The following is a 27,696-nucleotide window of genomic DNA, read 5'->3' as shown; positions in this document are numbered from 1 at the left end:
TCTCTGAGCAGGTCACAACACCCCTGAGACTTGAAGATTAGAGAGGAAGATGTAGCTTGTGAAAGCAAGCCGGCGCTCAGGACTCAGAGGGCTCAGCATCTTGGGTCCAGGGTGACAACTGTCACAAGTGATTTCACACCACATGCATGAAATAGAAGGAGGCAGAGGGGGACAACACATTCTCAAATTTGACATTATCTAAATTTACCTCTATCAATTTTTGTTTTTTTCATGTATTTTTTATAAATTATTAAATGTCATTGCTTAGATACATACTTATGCAATTAAATTAAATCATGGCCACATCTACTGAAGTCTACAGATTTAATATGAGTAAAATTATAGATAATTACTACATTCAACCCTTGCATTAAAAGGAATTACAGAACTGATTTCTAACATTCATTTCACTCTTTTGTTGAATCACATAATGTCACTTTATTCAAAAAAGCTTTTGAAATGACATGAAACAGGGATTTTAACTGAAATTGTCTCAAATGAAACAGATAGTTGACAAAGAATTTTTAATTCATGTTTTTTTTTTTTTTAAAGTCCAGTAGGTGGCAGTGTTGTCCTAAAAACAAAATTAACACCTCATCTCTGCGATTACTGCTGCTGCCTGTTTTTGTGGTGCATTTGAAAAATAAAGATCTTGAATTTGAACCCAGTCACTTTGTAACATCACCCATGGTATTGCCAATGTACAACCAGCATGAATACATGTGTAATATTTTAAACTGGATTATAACATGGTATTATTTATGTGCAATGTTAGTACCATGGAGATACTGTGGTCAGTACCGTGGTACACAGACTAGTACTATGTTAAAACTGACAATACAATCTTGCACCATCATACTATCGTGACCCTTTTTGTAGGGGGTTGTCCATGTTTTATTTGTATTGGTAAAGCAGAAGTACAAATGTGTGAACAATGAGGTCGTTTGGCGGGAGATAATAGGCATATTCATTTTTACACTGTATGAAAGGAACCGAAACGGAGGGATTCATTGATAATCTGTCAGGAAAAGGTGCACCAGTGCAATGAAACTCCATGAACAGAGCCCTACATGATTTATTAGCAGGAATTGTGCAGTAGCCTAAACTTTATGTTTTGGATACAATTTATTTTCAATGTGGCTGTGCAGGTCAGGATCCAAGCAGATTTGTGACCAAGAAACTTACTTTTCCTTTGTAAACATTTAAAATTCACCACTAGTTTATGGATGCCATTTAATGTGCTCAAAGTCTGATATAATTTGGCAACTTACATATAACAAAAAAGTCCACTCGCAAAGCACTTTCACCAGTGTTGTGGTTTGAGATATTAAAAGGAGAAATTGCTAGTAATAGTCTGTACCTACAGAGTAAGGACTGGGGAACATTGTGAACTTAATAATACAGCCTGCTCCCTGTTGTTACCATGTACTTATAGGGTAACTAATCTGTACCTACAGAGTAAGACTGGGAGAACAGCACATATGTTGTGGTTTATGTGAAATTAAAGAATAAAATCATTTTTCATAACTTCCTACGTACCTTATTATTGTGTGATTAAAGATATACTATGTATATTTATTATTACATTACTGTATGAAGACATAAGCATAATAAATCTCTTGAGTGTGGGTGAAGCTTGCCTGTCAAACACACGTGCATAAAAAAATGATTGTCATAACTGCCACGAGCAAAAACATTTGATTTTAGTACACATGTAACGTACTGATTCATACGAGAAAATTACACCATAAGTTCCGGGAGATTACATGGTAAATGTTGGGAAGTAACACTTTAAAACCCCAATTGTTATTCCCTTGTTTCTCGTTGTTTTGTTTTCTTCCGCTGTACCCACATTTAAGTACCAGTAAGAACCGGAAAGTAATTTATATGTACGGATTCATACGAGGAAGTTACACTGTAAATTCCGGGCAATTACATGGTAAGTGATGGGAAGTTACACCGTAAAACGCGGGCTGTATTATAAAGTGTCACTGAAAAGAGTCCTGCCCTGAACACATTCATGTGTCAAAATTGGATCTAAGTCATAGCGCCACCTACATGTTTTACACTTTGAAGCCCTGTGGGTAGCACGGTGATCGGATCCACCTCAAATTTACCCAGGATAGCCTCGAGACCTTGGAGATCGTATATTATGAAGTTGGTGACTTTTCGTCGAAAGGTGTTGCCATGACGACGTGGTGAATTTCGATGTCTCGCCATAAAATTTCAAATCCCTATAACTTGACTCCACATGGTCTGATCTTTTCCAAATTTCATATGCTTGTTAAGAGTCCCGGTCTGAAGACATGTAAAGGCCCATATTTAGCGACAGTCATAGTGCCACCTACTGGCAACAGGAAGTATTAAGCGCCACTCTTTTGCAAACTACTCCTAGCAGGTTAGTCAGAAACACATAAAATTTGGTAAGCCAAGGTGTAAGACCTTGATGATGATAACTCCTGAAGCCTTTGAGTTTTCATCAAAAGCCGTTGCCATGGCCACACATTGTTCGCCACAAAATACGAAGCTGTTTTTAAGGGCCAAGACATGCTTGAAAACTCCTTGCACACACATGGCAGGTCTTACAGTCTATAATATCGTATCGGTGGCTGGCATAAGTGTGGCAGAATGGCTCTACAGCGCCCCCTAAATAACATATCACATGAATGAAAAATGTTTAATGTTGTAAAATATGATAAAGTGGTTGGTTTTCTCGATTCAATGTAATTAACAACCGAAGAATAACATTTTTTCAACCCCTCCCACCCCTGTATTGGGGTCCCCTCCAACCCCTTGGTTGCGTCCAACTCATCCTCCCGCGTTTTTTCAAGCAGTCGCGGTAACTGCCGGTACAAAATGAAAGGAGGAGCGGCAAAAGACCAACCAACAATTTTAAGTTGTTGGTTGGTCAACAACAACAAAGAGAAAAACCTCTTCCCAACAGGAGATATGCTACTGCTATGGCTCTACCACTCTTGAGTCAAATAATTGAATGAAAGTCTTATTTTTTGCTGTGTCATTGTGTTAGCTGAACTGTAAGCTAGCTAGGCTAACGTTAGCTATCATATAATCAGACTACTTTTACTGGAGCTACCAGCTAGTTGCGATTATCTTGCTAATATTGGATATAACTAGTTTTTATATCTAAATTGCATCTTATATTTCATCAGGTCCAAGAAGGTGAATGTAGCAGCCGGGCAGGCAGGGTTACCAGGTAATGAGGTGAAAGAGTTAAAGGATGGTTTATTAAAAAGTAATCACTTTGAGTAAAAATAATGTTTTCCAAAGTAGTGCATGTATCTTAATCCTGATGCCTTCCTTCATCTTATTTCTACTCCTCACAGGTGACGACTACACCTGCTGATGAGTTCAGTCTCTCCCCATCATCCCAGGTCTCGCTGTGCTAGGTAAGATTTTTATGTCTTTATAAGTAAGTCTTTGAAAATCCACAGACAAAGTCAATTTAGTCAGCTCTTGTGGCAGTTGTGCTTGTTATTCTATGTGCCTGTTTTTGGACATTTTATATTTATATTCATTTGGCTTAACCACAAACACCTCATCAGGCATCTGCTTACATCTGCTCTTATGTACAAACTCATTCAAACAATGTTGTTTCTGTTGTGTACATTTCTTAGTTTCCACAGAGAAAACAGTACTTTAAGGTAGTAGAATTGTTGTCAATTCAGTGTTTGATCATTACTCATCAGGAGAACCTGAACCTGAGATCCTGTGAGTGACCAAATGGACGCTGTTGATGGAGATCTGACTTCACCACCACCTTGGCTGTCCTCTTCACATTTTACTATAAGTTCACCGTTGAATATCAGGAGGAAACAACATCGCTGGAGTCTGTTCAAAAGGTATTACTCATTAACATTTTTACATCGCATCTCATTTCTTTTACTTTTTTTACTTGCATTTTCCCTGTTATTGCTAAGATTGCTATTAAGATATCTTTAAAAGTTTGTTACAATAGGTAATTAAAATCTTGTCAGGTGTACCTATTCTACTTCTATGTTTGACAGTCATAGATTGGTTATTACACTGACAGTAATGGTAAAACATTTTTGTTTTTCTGTTATCTACAGTAGCTGTCATTCAATTTGCTGAAGAACACGAAGCAGCAGTGGAGGATCAAAGTGAAATCACATGGCTCCAGGCCTGCAAGGATCCGAAGCCTTTTGGTCCAGCGGACTTGTGATGCAAAGTGGACTGAGGTGGGCTTTTGGACTCTTTACAGACAAGTACACATGCACAAACACAATTTTAAATACCGTATAGACACCTGAGTACCTGGTGACTTGACTTCTGCCACAGTTGAATATCTATGTCTAGATTACTCAAGTGTCTTGTATCAAGGAAATTATATTTCTATATATATCATAATGGTATATTACAAGTTAAGTGATTTTATTTATTTATTTATTTTCATACTTGTCGTGGGCTTCAGAAATTATGTCAGTATTTTTTTGTGAGTATTTGTTTAACTGTGGCTACAGATTTAAACAAGCTTTTTACATATTGGATTTTTAATTTTGTCTTTGTAACATGTGCTAATGTTTGTAATATATACACATTTGAAAAGTTAGTTGACCTTGTTAGTTACAGAATGACTTTAGAGGACAGAAAAATGCACAAGGTCCCTGCTACTTTTATGTCCAGAGGGAACATGGTAGAATGTTTTCAGAAATTATAAGAACTGGAAACTGAAAAGAAAAAATTCTTATTTACTGTTTTAAGTTGGTGCCCATACAGTCCAAACATTTCCTGCTGTTGCTACTTCACATTAAAAGCTTCTCACTGGTTATTATGAAGCATGTACAGGAAATGCAAAACTGACTGCACTGGTGCCATTGGTCAGTAAATATTGGTCTACACAGAAAAATGTTTTGTGCTGTTTGATCAGCAGATCAGTTTTGTGTATATATAGAAAATAGCAACAAAAAACTAAATTATTGGCCGAGATACGTGTGACTATCGCTTAGCTGTTGTTTCAGAACCATGGACAGCGCTGAGAGAGTTTTTATGCACCTGCCCTTGCTGATTTTGACAGAGAATCGTTCATAAATTCAAAAAATATTTAGCACTCTGCTACTGCTACGTTTAAATGTGAGTGCTCTGTCTGGTTAATAAATGTATATTTTCAATTTGAAACACTGGCCTTAGGGCTTGTGTCCATATAGAGTTTTTATTTCTCACTATACAAGCACTTCATCTCAGCGCTCCCCAGCACCCTGCCACCACTTTTCTGCCAGAGAAAAACAATATATGGACAAATACCCTCATGCCGTTGTTATTTAGCCTTTCTGAGGCTATTGCATGGCTAAATCAATCAGTGTTGAGACCAAACCTACGTCCCTGCTCCTGTTGGTTATGCTACAACACTTCATTTGGTGCTTTTGAATAATTTTGGGGAATTTATTCAATAACTTCACTATCATACAGTGTTGTGTCCCCAAAATCACATTAATAATGAAAATATATTTATTTTATTGAAGACACCTGCACTTTCAAATACTTGTGTGTGTGTTTGATGTTTTATTTGCCTGTTCTATAGTTCTGTAGTGTAATATAAAGGCTACTGTCTTTTCAAAGTTTGTAAAGATTTGTGACTTTTCTTCTATTATGTGTGACTAATTGCACAGCTCTGTTTTTCTTATTTGTATTTATTTATTTTAACAATAATGGTGAGATTGATGATGACATATAATTCTTTCTTTCTTTCTTTCTTTCTTTCTTTCTTTAATAGTCATGTGACCATGCTGCTGAATTGGATGCCTGTTCCTGCTGAGGATCCTCCCTGCTGACGTCTTTAGACTGTGGTTTAGCCACTCGGTTAAGAGCAGCATGGTAGTGTTCATATGCACTTTTGCTCGGGACGGAGGCTGGAGAAGGACCCTGAATGGAGCTTGGGACGGGACAATCCAACACCTGCAGCCCTCTTTCCACCACCTACAAAGCACTTCCTCTCTGGGCTACTACCTCCAGTGTTGCTTTCTGGCTTGGTTTATTTGATTGATCTTGGTTTTCTCACAGTTTCTTCTCTGTTGGTAAGGTTGGTCGACCTCAGTTGTACAGCTTGTTTTTTCTCCTTGCACTTGACTCACTCTTCTCTGTGGAGATGCTGGGAGAGGCTATGATTTAAAGTTTTGAACCGGGTTCCTCTCGGCACCTTCTTCACAGTTATTGATTGTTATTTATTGGAACAGTGTATAGTTTTAAACATTAAAGATGCACTGCACCGGAGTTAGCTCAAAGGTACCCCGTATTTGGTAATTGGGTTGAGTGTTTTGTAACCAGGGGCAGGATGCTTGGATGGTGATCACTGCACCAAACCCAGTTTAGGCAAATAGTGAAAGGAAATCATGGCCGAACTCCTGAGCTGAACTCCTGAGCGATGATCTGTGGAGTCAAAAGCTTTTTCATTCTGCATTTGAGGAAACGCTTGTCCAGTATGCTGCTGACTGAGGGCCTCTCTATGGGGTTGTGTTTAAACAGATCTGCCCAGAGAGATCTCAGTTCTGGAGAGTAGTGAATAGACACGGGACAGAATGAGCCATGGATGATTTTCAAAAGTAGGTCCTGGATATTGTCAGCTTCAAATGCACGCTTAAAAGTGCACTTTTCACATAGTACACATCCAAGAGACCAAACATCACTCTTGATTGTTTACCACAGTTCTGTTGATATAATATATTTTTTATGATTTATGTATTATATATTATTATATCATTATATTATATCAGGACATCATGCTGTGTTTTAATCAGCTCATATCATGGCAGACAAGGCAAAGCCATCCTTATCAAATCAAAAAAGGGATGACAATATATAACTAAAGAAATTGACGAATCACAAATGTCAAGAGAGAAAAGGGAGCAATCTGCGAAAGAAGTTAAAGTCCTAGAAAAAATGAATCACCCTTATATTGTAAAATATAAAGAGTCGTTTGAAGAGGAGGACTGTCGGTATATCGTGATGGAATACTGTGAGGGTGGAGACCTCTTCAAGAAGACCAGTTCTCAGAAAGGAGTACTTTTCTCAGTGTTTCCTTGATGAGCTGCATGTAACACAAAGAGCAACTAAAAAGACAATAACTGAAAAATAACCAGTTGATTTGAGTGCTGTTGAAGCCACATATTAGCTCAAGTATGGACAAGAGGAAAATTACAGCCACCAAGTATTTAATCAATAAACATGTGAATGTTTTATTAAGATAGACTTCAATAATCTGAATGTATCATTTAAGCCTTTTGATAGACGTACATTTGAACAACAGTATAAATACCAGTAATAGAAACTTTTCACAGCAGCATTTTGACTTGTCATAGCAGGAAAAGCACAGGTGGAAGTGAAAACATCAACAATGGCTCAGTTCAATTCAAGTTTCCAAGGAAGTCATACCGGTGAACCATCATGCACTAATGTAGTGAATTACTAAAACTAAATGGGATTCAGTCATAATTTATGTTATTAATTGCACCTGTGCTTTTCCTGCTGCTGCTCAAAATGTCTGCTGCTGTGAAAAAGGTCAGTTTCTCTGTGTCAATAAGCCTCTGTGATTTACACACTGATAATAGACAAAATGGTTATTCTCAGCATCCATGTTGATCTTGACGTCCACATGACAATTTATATCATTGTAGTTTGGGAACTGATGGATTGTTACTTGAAGACCTACTTAATGTTTTATGTTGAGAAGCAAAGAAAGTAACTAAAGACATTTACTCAAGTACTGTACTTTAGCATGTTTTTTGTCCTTAATTGAAGTACTTGATAAATGGCACTGGGTGTCGCTCCAGAGTGTCTAATATCGCTCCTCTACGCTTATTTCACAACTATCACCCCCTTCTGCCTTGTGCTGTGTGTGTGCGTGTGTGTTGTGTGTCGGATAGAAAGTCAGCCTGGTTTCCAGCTGAGTGCTTGCTCTCTCACAGTGTGTGTGTGTGTTGTCATTATTATCCACTCTGCTCCCAGCTCAGAATGGCCAGATTCACGCAGACTGAAACAAGAAGGCAGCAGCATCCACAGCAGCCCCAACCCGCTCACTCCAGCCTGGTTTTCACCGGACCGGGGGCACCACCGAGCCAACAACCACTTCTACTTATCCCACATCAGCGCCAGTACCCTCAGATCACATTTCCGAAACCCATGAACGGGTCAGAACCCATTTCAATTCATCCGGAGAGCGGCAACATGAAAGACCAAGATGCCATTAAGCTGTTTATCGGGCAGATACCGCGGAACTTGGAAGAAAAAGACCTGAAACCCCTGTTTGAACAGTTTGGTAAAATCCACGAACTGACAGTTCTCAAGGACCGATACACCGGCATGCACAAAGGTAACGTGTCGCCCCTCAAATGGCTGCGAAGCCCCCATATAGCTTCATAATTGCTTATTATTAGCTGAACCTTTTCAACCGTGTTGAAATAGTAACGCAGAAAGTCTGGCTATGACTCACTTTTTACATTTTATCAGCTTAATCCACAAATCATTTCAGTCTACTGTTCCAAACACTTCATCACTATCATGAGCATCAATGCTTACATATTTTCATCTGACATTCATGGGCTTTGGCATTTTGTCCCAATTATGACTGTTTTGCTCATAAAGCAGCTTCTTATTCATTTTTAACAACCTAATAATTTCTACAGCCTTTGTATTTCCATCTTGATTTCTGATTATGCGGGAATTCAACATGTAGCCTAATATTGTTAATATTCTGATTTTATTTATTATTATAAATGATAGGGTGGCAAACTGTGTTGGCTGCGTTGTTTATTTTATTTTATTTATTGCAATTGAACAGTATTTTCTTAAAACGCTCCTAAGTGGGGCAGAGGCGCTTGGAAAGGATGCATTTTTAAAGAGCCTCCTCTTGCCAGTCCCATCTTTTACGGAGGGGCGGCATCATTTATTCATCCACATGCTTTCTTTAACATCTTTCCATGTGCGAATGGAGCTTCCTGGGTGCAAAGCCGACACATGGAAATCAGTTCAATACCTCGATGGCTCAAAAGGGCGCATGAAGTGTCATAAGATGACGGACGTCTCCACGGAGAGTGGGCAGTGAAGCTGCTGCTGCTGCTGAAATGGAAGCTCAGGGAGGCAGAGGGTGTAAATCCACACCGCTCACTGTACACAGTGACAACTTCCACCTTCCATAATGAAGTTGGTTATCAAAGATATATGGCGGAGATCACTGCCTGGGTGGGAAATTAATTTCATAATACGTGGTCCCCCTTACAGTCGATCGCGCAGTGTAGACGTTATCATCATCATCATCATCTTTGCCCATCACCACAACACTTGCAACCAACTTTAAATTTCTCGATTACATTTTATTGGTATTTTATGTAGCCACTGTTGAACAAAGACCCTCTAAGTAGGTGTGTATATAGGTTGTAATAATCTAATTAATAAGCTTTATTCTTTTGTAACAATTATGGTTTAATAAGTGATTTAATCTCTGTGCTGGAGTATGGAGTTGGCAGGGACTTTACAAAATGCTCTCACTCATTGTTCTGACAACAATATTTTCTCTGCCCAGGCCTAATGGGCTTGTAATGAGTGCTGTAATATAAGCAGCAGCCTAGCGTAACCTGTAAACCTTAATTAAGTCAGACAGCCACCTTAAAGAGAGCCAACGACTGTGCTCAGTCACCATCTCCTGATCCTGACTACACCCTTCCATCACACCTTCATAAATCACTCCATCCCTTCATGTCTCCTGCATCCAGCTCCAAGTCCTTCTCCATTTCTCCTTTCACTACCCCTCCCATCATCACCTCACCTTGAGCAATGGCTGGTGGAGGAGGAACGTTGCAGAGCACAGAGGAACATCGGTGTCCATCATGAGGGCAAAAAATAGTCCCGGACCCTCCCTGGTATCCCCTCTGACCCCTGAGTAGGAGACCTCAGCCATTGATTTGTTGCTACTCACTCACATAGACTACACTAGCCTCCAAGCAGCAGTCAAACAGATCCATAGACAGCACATCACAAAGGACCGCCTGTTTGCCTGTGTGGATGTATGTGTTTACCTATAGAATGTATATGTGTGATGGTGCGGCGTGCGATGCCTAATGAGTGTGACAAATGCAATAAATTATTTCTGAAATGCTCTGCCAATGTTTCAGGATCAATACTGGCCCAAAGGAGCCATCATAACAAAGCAGGAAACAGACTTTAACAATGTTTATAAATGTCATTTGCATCACTGCAACAGATTGTCATTTGTCTTTTCTAAATATCACCACAATAAAAGCCTTTATCTCCTGTACTAACTTAATATTAATTAGATTATTACAACCTATATACACACCTACTTGGAAGGTCAAAGTGGCTACATGCAAATACAAATAAAATTTAATCCAAGAAATTTAAAGTTGGTTGCAAGAGTTGTGGTGATGGGCGAAGATGATGATGATGATGATGATGATAACGTCTACACTGCGTGATCGACTGTAAGGGGGACCACGTATTATGAAATTAATTTCCCACCCAGGCAGTGATCTCCGCCATATATCTTTGATAACCAACTTCATTATGGAAGGTGGAAGTTGTCACTGTGTACAGTGAGCGGTGTGGATTTACACCCTCTGCCTCCCTCAGCTTCCATTTCAGCAGCAGCAGCAGCTTCACTGCCCACTCTCCGTGGAGACGTCCGTCATCTTATGACACTTCATGCGCCCTTTTGAGCCATCGAGGTATTGAACTGATTTCCATGTGTCGGCTTTGCACCCAGGAAGCTCCATTCGCACATGGAAAGATGTTAAAGAAAGCATGTGGATGAATAAATGATGCCGCCCCTCCGTAAAAGATGGGACTGGCAAGAGGAGGCTCTTTAAAAATGCATCCTTTCCAAGCGCCTCTGCCCCACTTAGGAGCGTTTTAAGAAAATACTGTTCAATTCCAATAAATAAAATAAAATAAACAACGCAGCCAACACAGTTTGCCACCCTATCATTTATAATAATAAATAAAATCAGAATATTAACAATATTACATGTTGATTTCCCGCGTAATCAGAAATCAAGATGGAAATACAAAGGCTGTAGAAAATATTAGGTTGTTAAAAATGAATAAGAAGCTGCTTTATGAGCAAAACGGTCATAATTGGGACAAAATGCCAAAGCCCATGAATGTAAGATGAAAATATGTAAGCATTGATGCTCATGATAGTGATGAAGTGTTTGGAACAGTAGACTGAAATGATTTGTGGATTAAGCTGATAAAATGTAAAAAGTGAGTCATAGCCAGACTTTCTGCGTTACTATTTCAACACGGTTGAAAAGGTTCAGCTAATAATAAGCAATTATGAAGCTATATGGGGGCTTCGCAGCCATTTGAGGGGCGACACGTTACCTTTGTGCATGCCGGTGTATCGGTCCTTGAGAACTGTCAGTTCGTGGATTTTACCAAACTGTTCAAACAGGGGTTTCAGGTCTTTTTCTTCCAAGTTCCGCGGTATCTGCCCGATAAACAGCTTAATGGCATCTTGGTCTTTCATGTTGCCGCTCTCCGGATGAATTGAAATGGGTTCTGACCCGTTCATGGGTTTCGGAAATGTGATCTGAGGGTACTGGCGCTGATGTGGGATAAGTAGAAGTGGTTGTTGGCTCGGTGGTGCCCCCGGTCCGGTGAAAACCAGGCTGGAGTGAGCGGGTTGGGGCTGCTGTGGATGCTGCTGCCTTCTTGTTTCAGTCTGCGTGAATCTGGCCATTCTGAGCTGGGAGCAGAGTGGATAATAATGACAACACACACACACACTGAGAGAGAGCAAGCACTCAGCTGGAAACCAGGCTGACTTTCTATCCGACACACAACACACACGCACACACACAGCACAAGGCAGAAGGGGGTGATAGTTGTGAAATAAGCGTACAGGAGCGATATTAGACACTCTGGAGCGACACCCAGTGCCATTTATCAAGTACTTCAATTGAGGACAAAAAGCATGCAGGGATTATCTGTACCTGTTTGTAAAATAGTTTTCTTCTCAACAGTCGAGGAAGAATCATTTACTTGAGTAAAAGAAGCAACGCTGTCAAAAAATCTTCCATAAGACCTTTTTCACAGTAGATATTTTGAGTTGTCATAGTGGGAAAAGCACAAGTGTTACTAATAACATTAACAATGACTCCTTTCTATTCAAGTGTCTCAGTAACCGTGACAACCATCATGAAGTTAATAAATGTTTTTCATACTGTGACATGTCAAAATGTCTGCTTTGAAGAAAAAGCAGTAAAAACTCTTCATTTAAAGATTTAGCTGAATACAAGTAAACATCAAGTATTAGCAGTAATGTGTACAGAAGTTGATCTACACTGTTTCAGTTATTGTGACAACAGAGTCTTACTACTTTATGTAGAAGTTTAAATGCTGATGTAAAGTAAAACATGGTGGAAAAACTTAGAAAGTCTCACAGAATTAAAGTAGTACCTCACCTGTGCTAAAGTACAGTACTTGAGTAAATGTCTTTAGTTACTTTGTTTGCTTCTCAACATAAAACATTAAGTAAGTCTTCAAGTAACAATCCATCAGTTCCCAAACTACGATGATATAAATTGTCATGTGGACGTCAAGATCAACATGGATGGTGAGAATAACCATTTTGTCTATTATCAGTGTGTAAATCACAGAGGCTTATTGACACAGAGAAACTGACCTTTTTCACAGCAGCAGACATTTTGAGCAGCAGCAGGAAAAGCACAGGTGCAATTAATAACATAAATTATGACTGAATCCCATTTAGTTTTAGTAATTCACTACATTAGTTTAGTGCATGATGGTTCACCGGTATGACTTCCTTGGAAACTTGAATTGAACTGAGCAATTGTTGATGTTTTCACTTCCACCTGTGCTTTTCCTGCTATGACAAGTCAAAATGCTGCTGTGAAAAGTTTCTATTACTGGTATTTATACTGTTGCTCAAATGTACGTCTATCAAAAGGCTTAAATGATACATTCAGATTATTGAAGTCTATCTTAATAAAACATTCACATGTATTGTACACTGTACACTGTTCCAATAAATAAATACAATCAATAACTGTGAAGAAGGTGCCGAGAGGAACCCGGTTCAAAACTTTAAATCATAGCCTCTCCCAGCATCTCCACAGAGAAGAGTGAGTCAAGTGCAAGGAGAAAAAACAAGCTGTACAACTGAGGTCGACCAACCTTACCAACAGAGAAGAAACTGTGAGAAAAACAAGATCAATCAAATAAACCAAGCCAGAAAGCAACACTGGAGGTAGTAGCCCAGAGAGGAAGTGCTTTGTAGGTGGTGGAAAGAGGGCTGCAGGTGTTGGATTGTCCCGTCCCAAGCTCCATTCAGGGTCCTTCTCCAGCCTCCATCCCGAGCAAAAGTCCATATGAACACTACCATGCTGCTCTTAACCGAGTGGCTAAACCACAGTCTAAAGACGTCAGCAGGGAGGATCCTCAGAAGGAACAGGCATCCAATTCAGCAGCATGGTCACATGACTATTAAAGAAAGAAAGAAAGAAAGAAAGAAAGAATTATATGTCATCATCAATCTCACCATTATTGTTAAAATAAATAAATACAAATAAGAAAAACAGAGCTGTGCAATTAGTCACACATAATAGAAGAAAAGTCACAAATCTTTACAAACTTTGAAAAGACAGTAGCCTTTATATTATACTACAGAACTATAGAACAGGCAAATAAAACATCAAACACACACACAAGTATTTGAAAGTGCAGGTGTCTTCAATAAAATAAATATATTTTCATTATTAATGTGATTTTGGGGACACAACACTGTATGATAGTGAAGTTATTGAATAAATTCCCCAAAACTATTCAAAAGCACCAAATGAAGTGTTGTAGCATAACCAACAGGAGCAGGGACGTAGGTTTGGTCTCAACACTGATTGATTTAGCCATGCAATAGCCTCAGAAAGGCTAAATAACAACAGCATGAGGGTGTTTGTCCATATATTGTTTTTCTCTGGCAGAAAAGTGGTGGCAGGGTGCTGGGGAGCGCTGGGATGAAGTGCTTGTACAGTGAGAAATAAAAACTCTACATGGACACAAGCCCTAAGGCCAGTGTTTCAAATTGAAAATATACATTTATTAACCAGACAGAGCACTCACATTTAAACATAGCAGTAGCAGAGTGCTAAATATTTTTTGAATTTATGAACGATTCTCTGTCAAAATCAGCAGGGGCAGGTGCATAAAAACTTTCTCAGCGCTGTCCATGGTTCTGAAACAACAGCTAAGCGATAGTCACATGTATCTCGGCCAATAATTTAGTTTTTTGTTGCTATTTTCTATATATACACAAAACTGATCTGCTGATCAAACAGCACAAAACATTTTTCTGTGTAGACCAATATTTACTGACCAATGGCACCAGTGCAGTCAGTTTTGCATTTCCTGTACATGCTTCATAATAACCAGTGAGAAGCTTTTAATGTGAAGTAGCAACAGCAGGAAATGTTTGGACTGTATGGGCACCAACTTAAAACAGTAAATAAGAATTTTTTCTTTTCAGTTTCCAGTTCTTATAATTTCTGAAAACATTCTACCATGTTCCCTCTGGACATAAAAGTAGCAGGGACCTTGTGCATTTTTCTGTTCTCTAAAGTCATTCTGTAACTAACAAGGTCAACTAAGATTTCAAATGTGTATATATTACAAACATTAGCAAATGTTACAAAGACAACATTAAAAATCCAATATGTAAAAAGCTTGTTTAAATCTGTAGCCACAGTTCAACAAATACTCATGAAAAAAATACTGACATAATTTCTGAAGCCCACGACAAGTATAAAAAAAAAAAAAAATTAAATCACTTAACTTGACAATATACTATTATGATATATATAGAAATATAATTTCCTTGATACAAGACACTCGAGTAATCTAGACATAGATATTCAACTGTGGCAGAAGTCAAGTCAGTAGGGACTGAGGTGTCTATACGGTATTTAAAATTGTGTTTGTGCATGTGTACTTGTCTGTAAAGAGTCCAAAAGCCCACCTCAGTCCACTTTGCATCACAAGTCCGCTGGACCAAAAGGCTTCGGATCCTTGCAGGCCTGGAGCCACGTGATTTCACTTTGATCCTCCACTGCTGCTTTGTGTTCTTCAGCAAATTGAATGACAGCTACTGTAGATGAGAGAAAAACAAAAATGTTTTACCATTACTGTCATTGTAATAGCCAAGCTACGACTGTCAAACATAGAAGTAGAATAGGTACACCTAACAAGATTTTAATTACCTATTGTAACAAACTTTTAAAGATATCTTAATAGCAATCTTAGCAATAACAGGGAAAATGCAAGTAAAAAAAGTAAAAGAAATGAGATGTGATGTAAAAATGTTAATGAGTAATATCTTTTGAACAGACTCCAGCGATGTTGTTTCCTCCCGATATTCAATGGTGAACTTATAGTAAAATGTGAAGAGGACAGCCAAGGTGGTGGTGAAGTCAGATCTCCATCAACAGCGTCCATTTGGTCACTCACAGGATCTCAGGTTCAGGTTCTCCTGATGAGTAATGATCAAACACTGAATTGACAACAATTCTACTACCCTAAAGTACTGTTTTCTCTGTGGAAACTAAGAAACGTACACAACAGAAACAACATTGTATGAATGAGTTTGTACATAAGAACAGATGTAAGCAGATGACTGATGAGGTGTTTGTGGTTAAGCCAAATGAATATAAATATAAAATGTCTAAAAACAGGCACACAGAATAACAAGCACAACTGCCACAAGAGCTGACTAAATTGACTTTGTCTGTGGATTTTCAAAGACTTACTTATAAAGACATAAAAATCTTACCTAGCACAGCGAGACCTGGGATGATGGGAAGAGACTGAACTCATCAGCAGGTGTAGTCGTCACCTGTGAGGAGTAGAAATAAGATGAAGGAAGGCATCAGGATTAAGATACATGCACTACTTTGGAAAACATTATTTTTACTCAGAGTGATTACTTTTTAATAAACCATCCTTTAACTCTTTCACCTCATTACTTGGTAACCCTGCCTGCCCGGCTGCTACATTCACTTTCTTGGACCTGATGAAATATAAGATGCAATTTAGAAATAAAAACTAGTTATATCCAATATTAGCAAGATAATCGCAACTAGCTAGTAGCTCCAGTAAAAGTAGTCTGATTATATGATAGCTAACGTTAGCCTAGTTAGCTTACAGTTCAGCTAACACAATGACACAGCAAAAAATAAGACTTTCATTCAATTATTTGATTCAAGAGTGGTAGAGCCATAGCAGTAGCATATCTCCTGTTGGGAAGAGGTTTTTCTCTGTTTTGTTGTTGACCAACCAACAACTTAAAATTATTGGTTGGTCTTTTGCCGCTCCTTTTCATTTTGTATGCCGGCTTGCTATTGTTGGCACAGGCAGTTACCGCGACTGCTTGAAAAAACGCGGGAGGATGAGTTGGGCGCAACCAAGGGGTTGGAGGGGACCTCAATAAAGGGGTGGGAGGGGTTGAAAAAATGTTAATGCTAATTATGTTACATTGAATCGAGAAATTTATTTATTTATTCATTGTTGTGATATGATATTTGGGGGGGGGGCAAGCTAGTGCCAACTTGTCCCAGTTTAGGATACCAAGCTAGCACAAATACCGCTAAAAAACTAACGTTAGAAACTTCATTTGCTACAACACATAACAGTACACTAAATATAAAGCTTACATGTTATGTTGGCCATGTTATACAGTAAATGCTACTAGTTACAAGGGCATTCCTTATAAGAAAATGCTATCGGCAATCAGTCATTAGATTGAGTCAAGGGACCAGCAAACATTAACCACAATTAGGAGACTCACTGTAAGTACTTTTCAAATAGCAAGCAGACTAATCCCCCAACAGAGGTTTTATTTGCATCATTTGCCGTCTCTTTGCAGACACTGTCAGCAGCACTCTGATCCAAATCCATCATCAACATAAAATTCTCATTTAACTGTTACTGAAATGAGAAAAACACTGACAAAACCAATGCACCACAGACAGTGCAGTAAAACTTAGCCACAACCCACTCTCTTACTAAAACACATCTACTGGACAGATATCTAATTATAGCTTACTTAAAAGTGGATTAAATAAAGTGATATACTGTCTGACACTGTGTGACAGCAGGCTCAAGGCTGCAAGGTGATCAATACTGCTGCTGACTGCTGTTGCTTCTCTTACTGAGGAGGGGTCCCACAGCCCACCCAGAACCTTGACTTACAAATGGCTGCGTCACTGTGTGAGCTGGCTCTGTTGCTTTGGATTGAGCAAAGTTCAGTAAGTGCAAGTGTAGAGGGAAAGACATCAGCAGGCAGGGATACACATTGACATTACCGGTCAATAAAACAGTGGGTGGCAGCTTCACAGACAAAGGGCATTTTTTATTGTAAACTTGTTCTTTTGAAATGTGAATATAATTCTTTCAAGCAGTAGGTCCCAGAGTACCTTGCAAGACATAGTTTCCAAACTGTTTCCAATTTGCGTGACCGAGTCGCAGTGTTATTTTATGCTCTGTTCATCGTGTTATAAATGTATTGATTAAAGAGGCAGGGTACTCGCTGAACGTGGCTGGCCATCTGAATGGGAGTTGGCGGGGACAGGATCAAAGTCTTTGGTGGATGGCTCAGTATGTTAGCCTGCTTACATCTGTAGTGAGGAAACAAACAGGGACGCGGGGCAGCTCATATCGAATAAGAGCACTGAGCTGTCATACTGTAGCACTGGCTCATCGGCCTCTGAGGGAAAGTTGAGAGGCTATTTTTAGGGATGTGGTCAACACAGGGGGAGGGGTATTGAGAACTTCCATTTCATGGGTTTTTATTGACCAATGCCATTAGTGTTTTGCCAAGCTGAAGGCAGAGACAAGAAATCAATGGAGGTCACACTATTAGTGCGAACTAAAAAGTTACATACAATTTAACTGGCTGGCGTTTATTCTGCTGCTTGTTAACCAGTCTGGACCCTGAGAGGGAGGCAGCCTGACTCGATCTGTTCAGCTTGGGGAAGTCTGGAAGGTCCAGAGGGAGACAAAGACTGCTAAGGGAGTCATTTTGCATTCTGTGTGCAATTGTAGACATACAGTCAAGACAGGCAGACAGACATGCTCACACACACACACACACACACTCCCTAATTACCAAAATTCAACATTATTCTCCACAGCAATGCACATAGGCACAGAAAGCATACAGTGCATGTTTGCACACAATTTAACTTGCCATATGCCACGAGATGAAGTCAGTGAGTGAATGAAGAACTTGACAAAACAGGCTGTGCAACACTTCAGGGAAAGGTTCTTCTCTGCTTGGGCTGGCATGGTGAAGTTATGAAACTTAAGTTGTGGTTTAATAAGCGGTAAGAGTTGGAGGTGTCCCCTGGTGCCTAATTCACCATTGTGCTCTGGTTATGCATTGCAAAGCATGTCCGTTCAACTGTAAGGTGTTGTGCAAGAAAATTAGGGTGTGATGTGATGATGGCCTATCACACTGGAGACAGTTTTATGGACCACTGACTTAACAGGCAGATGTGACAAGAACAAGCTGAACTGCAGGGTGACAGTGCTGCACCTTTCTCTCCAGACCACCAAAGAGAGACACTCCAGCATGTTGTTTCTAATGTCGGGCCACAGACTGAAAGGGATAGGCTCTGTTAAATATGATGAGGAAACTTCCACTTAAATAACTGAAAAAGTTACTGTCCAGCATTAAGTGATATTCCACTTCAAAAGCTGGATTTTGTTCCAATGGAGCTTGAAGTCAAAATAGTAAGGAGCAGCACCAGCGAAGGATTTTAAATTCTGCTGTTTATATAAATGTATAAATATAATTGTCAGTGGTGTATAAATAATCAATAGATAATCAAATAAACAAAATGCAAAAGCATTTGAGCACCCCAATCTCACCCTTTCAATTCCAGTTTATGACATGTAAAATGTGAAGTGTTAAATTGTCTGCACACACACAATCTCAAATTAAGATGATTATCATGGCTATTGACTAGCATATTTATCTGCACTGTAGTCTACATTCTCACTATTATCACAACACAATATATAAGAAAATTAATAATCAAAGAGAATATATATAAGAAAAACAATATATATATTGCCACTCACTATATAAGTGAGTCGTAATCTGAGGTTGAATTTGTACTTACAGGTTTTAACCACTAGATGGAAGCTACATTCCACTGATTCTCTTTCCTATCCTTACCAGTCATGTAAGGACGGTCAAGACCAAATAATGACTAACCTCCAATAAATTATTGCTGGTTCCCCTAAAGCTTAAATATCTCATTTGCTGTTGGTAATCCATATCAACAGAAGTCATACTCATACAGAAACTGTCAGCCAAACAAACAGGGCTTAGTAGATAGCTGTCGATATTTGGCCTTCTTAGCTGGCTGGTTATCTCTCTGCTTTGGCACAGTGTATGCAGATGAAGCTTTTGCACAACTTTTATAGAGTGTTACTAAAAGCTGCAGTGATATAAAACTTTATAATACCAAAGTACATGTGGAGGAAGGAATATTAGCGTATAAAAGTGTTGGTATTTGATAGCTTACATAAGTAACAATGGTGAAGTGTTTGTGTGGCTCTGTTGAGTTTAGGCGAATTAAGATGGGACTGTTTCAGGGCCACTGAGCAGCTGCTGGATCTTGGCCTCAAGGAGAAATCGGTGGAAGGTGCCCCAAACACTCCTCCCACACATATGTCAATATTTGACAGCATGTTTTGCAACTTTCATTATTTCTATTTATGTCCATTATTTCCACACAAGGTTTGGGTTATTCAAGTGTAGACTACTTTAATTCCTGCATGATATAATGACAGTGGCACTGCCTAGAGATTCAAAACACGTTTCAGTTAATGAAAGCAACAGCAAAATAGATAAATAAATGAGTAAAAATAGAAAATACTTAAGAAACAATTTATGAATCAATAAACAACAACAATGAACAGAACATAACATGTCACTAACCAGAAAATGTACATACTGTCATCATTGTTCTAAACTCTGACTGGATCTATTTACGTATATCATAGATGTAGGACGAGGTGCATCCAGTTTCACATTAGCACTTTGATGTCCCTTGATGTCCTCACCTTCAATGACCGGGATGGACACCTGAAAGAGTGAACATAGATAAAGAGCTGTCTGACGTTTCTTCATCTGTCCTTAATTGATATAAGAAAAATACTTTTAGAGCTATCTTTCTTTTGACTTGAACCTGTCCATAGTGCAGCATTGTAAATTCACAAAATAAACTTTGTATTTCGAATTTCAAAATGAACCTATCTGTAGGCAGCATCCCATGAAATAGTGCAACTACAACCTCCGAACCGGTCGACCTTTTGCTGCGATGAACGGTGGGATAGATTTTATGCCGGGAGCATCGACTGCATTATTGCTAAAAAGGAGGAAAAACAAGTAAACATATAAACTGGGACTGAAATTCACTTTGTTTGGCAGTCATCTCTGGTGATTCCCATGATTCTGTTGTTATAATTTATCTTTAATGATTTGCCACAACATGAGGTGGAGTAGTGATCTTTCCACTAAGCTCACTGTTGTATATATCAGGACACCATGCTGTGTTTTATTCAGCTCATACCATAGTCACTTACCAAAGAAACTGTTTATATATTCAGATCATCGTTTTTCTTTGAAGTTTGCTTGTTTGAAGCCAATTTAAATCCTGTTTTCAATAAGTTAATTTAAAGGTGCAGTGTGTAGAATTTAGAGGCATCTAGTGGAACGGACTTGGCAGAAATTGAATATCATATTCAAAAGTATATTATAATTAGTTTATAATCACCTGAAAATAAGAATAATTTTGTTTCTGTTACCTTAGAATGAGCCCTTTATACCTGCATAGAGAGTGGGTCTTCTTCCATGAAGCCTGCCATGTTGCACCGCCATTTTTCTACATTAGCCCAAAACGGGAAAACCAAACACTGGCTCTGGAAAGGACCTTTCGCATTTTTCGCAAGTGTCATGGCCACCATAGGTTCTCCTACACACTTCGAAGGGTACGGGTGGGGGGGTATTCAGTTGGTTCTTTCCCTTTAAGGAAATGCAAAAAGCAAAACAAAACTAACATCCATTCTTATAGGCATTCACTGTGACAGGAGAGCAAAACAACCCAGCAACCCTGTTCAGCAGAACCCCCTTGAGCTCTGCCGTGATTGATTCCCTGACATTCCCATACAGCTGGGAGGAGTCCCTGCAGCATGTTTGTGGGCCAGCCCAAAGCAAGGACCAGTGGTGGAAGATGTACTCAGATCCTTTACTTAAGTAAAAGTACCAATGCAGCAATGTAAAAATACTCTATTACAAGTAAAAGTCCTGCATGAAAAATCCTACTTAAGTAAAAGTACAGAAGTATTATCAGCTTGATGTGAAGTATTAAAGTAAAAGTAGTGTTTTTGTCCCTCTGACTGATGACATCATTTGATTATTAATACTGAAGCACCAGTGTGTAAGCAGCATGTTACCGTTGTAGCTGCTGGAGGTGGAGCTAGTTTGAACTACTTTTTATACAATTAGCTAGTTTAGTCCAGTGGTTTCCAACATACGGGCCGGGCCCCTCCAAAGGGTCACAAGATAAATCTGAGGGGAGAAGAAGAAAAAACAATGTTCTAATACACAAATCTATTTTCAGTTTTTGGTGAAATACTGTATCATTTGAACATTTATTGAAATTAAACCATGTGAAAAGTTTAGATGGTAAAATCACTATTTGGTGGAGCTGTTAACAACTCACAGACATCTGAAATGTGACCCTGAGGTTGTTATTGTATCCATTGTGTGAAATCTTCATCTGAAAAGCAACTAAAGCTGTCAAATAAATGCAACGGAGTAGAAAGTACAATATTTCCTTCTGAAATGTAACAGAGTGGAAGTATAAAGTTGCATCAAATGAAAATACTCAAGCAAAGTACAAGTACTTTGAAGAATTGTACTTAAGTACAGTACCTGAGTAAATCTCCTTAGTTGCTTGGCAAGGACTCCTGTCTGCATGGGGCAGACTTCCTCCTGCACAATGCAGTGCTTGAAGCTATAGAAAACTTGATTTCAGAGAAACTTTCTTTCTTCTTTTAAGCAATTGGTAAAAAAAAAATAAAAAATAAAAACAAACACCTTCCTCTCAGGCAGATTTACTCTTGCAAATATAAACTTAATTTCTCTGAGACCTAGTTGCGTCAATGAGGTGCATACAGACAGATGGGCATTCGTTATTTTTATGCAAATGACATCAAGAAGTCTACTTAATTCATGCAAATCACCTCTAGACCTCACACAAACAATCACACGTGGTTGAGGTTGCTAGGCTACAGTGGTTGGATAACTTCTACATTATGAGGGTAACAGAAGAATCCTATAGCCACTGTATGTTTAGGTCAGAGTAGCTTTAACAGCCTGAACAACCTGGAGGAGCTGCTGAAATTACTGTGAAGCTCACCATGTTAAAATGTCTTTATTTTCAAAACCAACAGAGCATTGATAGACATGAGAAGTCGAACCAATTTTATGCAATGTGCCCAAAGTGGATTGAACAAAACAGCCTAACAAATGTCATACCTGAAAAGGCCTGTGCTTCATAGTCTTTGAGGCAAAGAGAGACACACACAGAAGGAGAGACATAGAAAGAAGCATTCACCTTTCTGAAAGCACAACATTTTGACTTGTCAAACGCAGTGGCATTACTAATGGCTGGATTCCGTTAATTGTGGCATTGCCAGGGTCCTGGTAGTGCACTGGTTCACGGACATGTTTTACAGGTAGAGTGAAATAAAACTAAGCAAACATTAATGTTGTTTATTACACCTGCTCTGAGTCAAAATGGGTCAAAATGTCTGATGTGAAAAAAGCCTGACAGAAAAGTTGTGATGCTAACATGGTGGTGGGAAGCTGCGTTATCACAACTCTGATATACTATCAGCTCATCATGTTCTTATGGCTAATGTGTTGTCTAGACATCCACAGGACGCAGAACAACACAAGCATCCCATGTTTGTCATACCTGATAAATATAAGTCAAATAATTATCATATTTACTAACTAATTATGATTAGTAGCTTTTTAGCTTTGGCTTGATCCACCAACTCCTTAAAAAATATTGGGTGCTTTAGATTTCAAGGTGACTCCCTCCACCAGACGTTTCTGTACTCTAATTGATTTTGCACTTGACATAGTGCAATCACATTGTCTGAGTCAACCATACAGACCAGTGAGCCACAAAATAAATGAGTGGAAAGAGGCTCTCTCCAACATGAGCAGTTCAGGCTTCTGTTGTTCAGGCTTGAAAGTTACTTGCATGGTTCTCAGAAACTGTAGTTCCTCTTTACACATGATATTTTTAAAGATATCGAACTTGGTTCTCAGCATCAAGCTCAGTTGCTTTTTGCTGCAGTGCTACTTGTCACTAGAAAAGAGAGAAGTCACTAATTGGATGGTGGTAAAGTGGCATAATGAGCCATTAATGCCCCAGTGCTAGGTTTTCACTCTGTGATTCAGTATGGCCTTCCTGATGTTGGTGTCTTATGAATATTTCCCAGACGGTATTAAACAGATCTCTACTTCACCTTTATTTCAAGAATCCTTGGATTTAAGGCTCAAACTCAGCAAAATGAATTGCAGTGAAAGAAGTCATATGGTACAAGTCAAACTGTCCCTTTAATATCACAGTCAGCTCATATGAGAAAAATATCCTTAACTCACTGTTGCGCTACAACAGTATTAGTATACAATAGTAAATATATATAGTAGTATATATGTGGAAGAAAAGATGTTCAATATATGAATTTATGTTCATAAAGGAATGTTCTAATTAATCTAGAGGGCCTTTCTGGCCTTCATGGTCTCTCACACAAGATGTTTTATGTTCTGGGCGCCAGGATATGTGATGAGGTGGTAGCCTTGGATGGCTAATGAAGCTAGCCTTATTATTTTCAATTAGAGTTCACTGTGACCCAGTGATGTCCTCATTTCTGCCCTCCTAGGTGGCGTGATCTAAGCCACCCTATAAGTATTATTGTTTTACTGTATGTGTTAAGTTTTTGGTATAACTGTATCCATGTTTACGCTTCTCTGATATCAGATACTTGTTTTGTAATAAACCTCATATATTCAAGTAAGAATCAGCTGGAGCCTGTAGGGTGTTTTTCATCTTTATTCATCATCAAAGTGCTGTTAGACAGTTATTGGATAAAGTACAAGTTTTCTTCATCAATATGGTAAAGTCCTTTTGGAATATTAGAGGAAAACAATAGAGGACCGAGGATGATAAACTCAGTGAACTTACTCTATCCATCATTTTCTGAACAGTTTATCCTGTTCAGGGTCATAGGAGGCTGGAGTGTATTCCAGCATGCACTGGCACCCACTGGCCACATACAGTAGGGCTAACACAAACAGACGATCACATTCACACCCACATTCACTGCTACGGGTAATTTTGTGTTTCAGATTCACCTGACCTGCATCTCTTTTGACTGTGGAAGCATTGAAGGAAGTGTAGACACAGGGAAAACATGCTCTAAGCTGCTGTTACTCTGTTAAGAGTAAAAACAACTAGAAGGTGTTTCCCATTGGATGTGCTGTTTATTCTCAAAGAATATGACTTCTTTTGGCCAGAGGCTCATGCATGTCAAGGTGAACTAAAACCTTATCACCAACTGTGATAAGGTTTTAGTTTATATGGCCAACACACTCAGCTCATTAGTTTTAAGCAGCCCTGACATTTAACTCCTTTACTGCTGATAACTGTGCTGATATTGCCAATGTTGATTGTGACTTATGATACAGTGTACTGCCAATGCCATGAAACCACTTGCCAGAGTGTGTTTGCATAATACACATCCCAGAGACTTGTGTTGTATGGACTCTCTCCCAGATATGCTCTTTTTTGACAAAACAGAAACAGAAATCTATTTCAGTTAAGTTTACCCAGTTGCATAGGTTAAACCAAATTATATATATGCCCCATATCCATATAAGAAACAGAAATAACATTCCCCATCAAATATTTTCACCTTCACAATCACCTTTAAATTCAGTTCCTTTCTGTTATAGAGATTGTGGTGAGTTTTGTGTGTTAATGAGTGTGAATAGCTTAAATTCAGTTCAGTCCAGTTGTATGGTGTAATGTATATGTGTGTGTTTGATTGTGTCTTTGATTAATTATCCATTGATCAAATAATTGACTAATCTATTCAGTTGATCTAGACTCCCACAAAAACATCACACAGATCTCGAGTTATTCATTCAGCCTTAATGTAAACCTTAACTCACACAAGACTTTAAATGCAAATGAACCTATTATCACATTGTTGGACTGATATGCTAATTGTCTCTGAGAGACAGACCTTGAGCGGTACTTGGCATGCTTGGTAGATGCATTATTATCTGCCAGAGTATTTTTTACTTCCATTATTTAGCTAATTGGGTTGAAAAAATAAGTCTCAAGATACACAAATATATTGTAAGATGTTGGAGCAAAATGCTGCCTTATAATCAGTTTAGAGTAAAAGACAGATCAGCTCAGCAGTCTGAAATCATTTGTCAATGAGTGAAGCCACAAAACTCTTAGCTCCCTTTCATAAAACATTTCAAACAACTCACTGTTAAACATGTCCCAGTGGAAACAACATGCATGACTGAAACATCCCCATATTATAAAAGTGAAAGGTTAATAAGTGAGAAATCAATTATGGTATTCATGTATGCACAATATGTTTTAAATAAACACATCCACCAAATGCCACATCTGTCAGCCAAGCTATCATGGCACAGCCAGATTATATTCCAAATTATGAGTTTTGGATTTTTATTTCAAATTATGCATGCCCTCTGAGAGGTCTTGCAGTGTGACAGTTGTTGTCAGACTGGCATTTAGTGTAATTATTGGCATTTGGTCTCCAGCATCTGTAGCTCGGTGCAGTGTTGTTTTTCTGCGAAGGCTCATTATCATATTTTTCCCCCCAACTTTCAATTATGAATGTGTTGTCATCTGACCTTCATTTTAGATCTCTGGGATATGAAACACAGTGCTGAAATGGGGAATTAATAGTGCTCTGTCAAATATCAACTCATCAACAACAGCCGCTGACTCTATCCAGTTCGGTCATAATGCACACTTAGCTTTTTTCCCCTACAGTGCACTCATCACTGCAGAGTGATGGCAGCTATCCTCAACTTTAAAAATAAGAGCGGTCCCTCAGGAATTGAGATGGAGCAGTCTGACATACAGTAAATTAATACAAAAGTAGGTGTTGTAGTAACAGTAAATCAAGTACCTGACTGCATCCTCGCAGACACCTTCAAATTAATATTTCACACTGCTGTCAGGCTGCTGACCTTATACTTTGAAGGCAGGTGTCTCCTGAGGCACAGGTGAACGTGGCATTTATGCATCCCAACCCAACAACCACTTTACACCCACAGAGAGACTCACGCAGCGATACTGTGTGCAGGTTGGCTAGCTGTTACTGACTGTAATAAAATCTGAGTTTTGGATTCGTGCTGGGGAGGGAAGTCATCTAGAATCACATTGCTTTTGTTTGGTTGTGTTTAGTTTGTTTTTCCTTCCTGTATACAGAAACTGCTGGATTGAGGCTGAGCATGTAAACAGTTCCAACAAGCAAACTCAGATTCAGCCAGGAATAAGTTATTTAGCTGAAATCATTTTTACTTGTTTTATTTTGAGAATACATTTCACAAAGACACAGTGTAATCACGTTTGTCTTTGTTTAAATTACAGCTGCATGGGAAAAAAAAGTTGACAAAACTTGGCTCAATATAATCTAATTAACTGGTAAACAATTAAGAAAAATTTAAATAAATTCCTGAGTTCCTCTTGAGTGATGACAAATGAAAATAAGATTTCCTACAATCACGACACTGGGTGTCAGTCACAAACACAAACAGTGAGAGATAGTGGGAAGAACTAGACACTCTCAGTACACATGAAACACGTATCCGTATCTGAAGATGCTAACCAAGATGAAGTTGAGGCAGCCAAACTTGACCTTAACAGTATTCTACTGTTCGCTCATTCTGTATTTGTATTGAACATTTCATTTGATAAGCCATTTTTCAGAGTTTAAGTTTTCAAAAACAGATTGTGGAGTAATGACAGAGCTTTTGCCCTTTGGAACCTTCCTCCATCAGATAATAAAGCAATAATGATTATGTAATGCTTCTTCTGTGGAAGCTCAATAGACTAGTCCTGGCAAGACACTCACACTTCATTCTGTGCTGCGTCAGCTGACAGCTAGCTTATCATACCCATCAAATCTCTGCAGTGATGTGGTGGTCTTTTTAAAAGCCTTCATGCTCATACTCCCTGTTGACGCTTTACTGCTGCTGCCTCAACAAAAGCCTCCTTCACCGTAGCCTCCAACTGCTGTGGCTTGAGTCTGTTTTATCCTCCCTGCTGAGGTCACACTACTAGGTTAAATATGGGACTATGGTTTGCTGCATCCCCTTCAAGTTATTTATCATGTGTTGTCTATTCTGTTCTGTTATGCTGTACTGCGGTGACAGAGGGCCTTTCCGACAGCAATTCCATGCTGCCAAGTTAAATAAGCTATTGCCATCTCTAACTGCAATACATGACATCAGTGACTAATAAAACGATAGTTACTGTCAGTGACCTCATTCTACCTTTC

The 27,696-nt window shown here is 38.9% G+C and overlaps 2 long non-coding RNA genes across 6 annotated transcripts; one reads left to right on the top strand and one right to left on the bottom strand.

Moving 5' to 3' along the window:
- The first annotated feature begins 2,142 nt into the window (after positions 1–2,142).
- LOC137187970 (uncharacterized) lies at positions 2,143–6,268 on the top strand. Of its 5 annotated transcripts, none has more exons than XR_010929300.1 (6): positions 2,143–2,398; positions 3,171–3,222; positions 3,345–3,407; positions 3,708–3,860; positions 4,089–4,217; positions 5,750–6,268. It is a non-coding gene; the product is annotated as an uncharacterized lncRNA (long non-coding RNA). The 5 variants fall into 5 exon arrangements; XR_010929301.1 differs by having other exon boundaries at positions 2,144–2,398; positions 3,171–3,214; XR_010929302.1 differs by lacking the exon at positions 2,143–2,398 and having other exon boundaries at positions 2,714–3,253.
- A 6,783-nt stretch (positions 6,269–13,051) lies between these two features.
- Positions 13,052–16,454, bottom strand: LOC137187969 (uncharacterized). The gene is made up of 4 exons (XR_010929297.1): positions 16,012–16,454; positions 15,827–15,889; positions 15,017–15,526; positions 13,052–13,488 (listed from the first exon to the last, which is right to left on the bottom strand). It is a non-coding gene; the product is annotated as an uncharacterized lncRNA (long non-coding RNA).
- Between the last annotated feature and the right edge of the window lie 11,242 nt (positions 16,455–27,696).

Source organism: Thunnus thynnus, chromosome 8 (genome assembly GCF_963924715.1).
Source record: "Thunnus thynnus chromosome 8, fThuThy2.1, whole genome shotgun sequence".
NCBI classification, from domain to species: domain Eukaryota; kingdom Metazoa; phylum Chordata; class Actinopteri; order Scombriformes; family Scombridae; genus Thunnus; species Thunnus thynnus.
The sequence above is the reverse complement of the archived record's forward strand: the minus strand, read 5'-3'. Positions and strand labels throughout refer to the sequence as shown.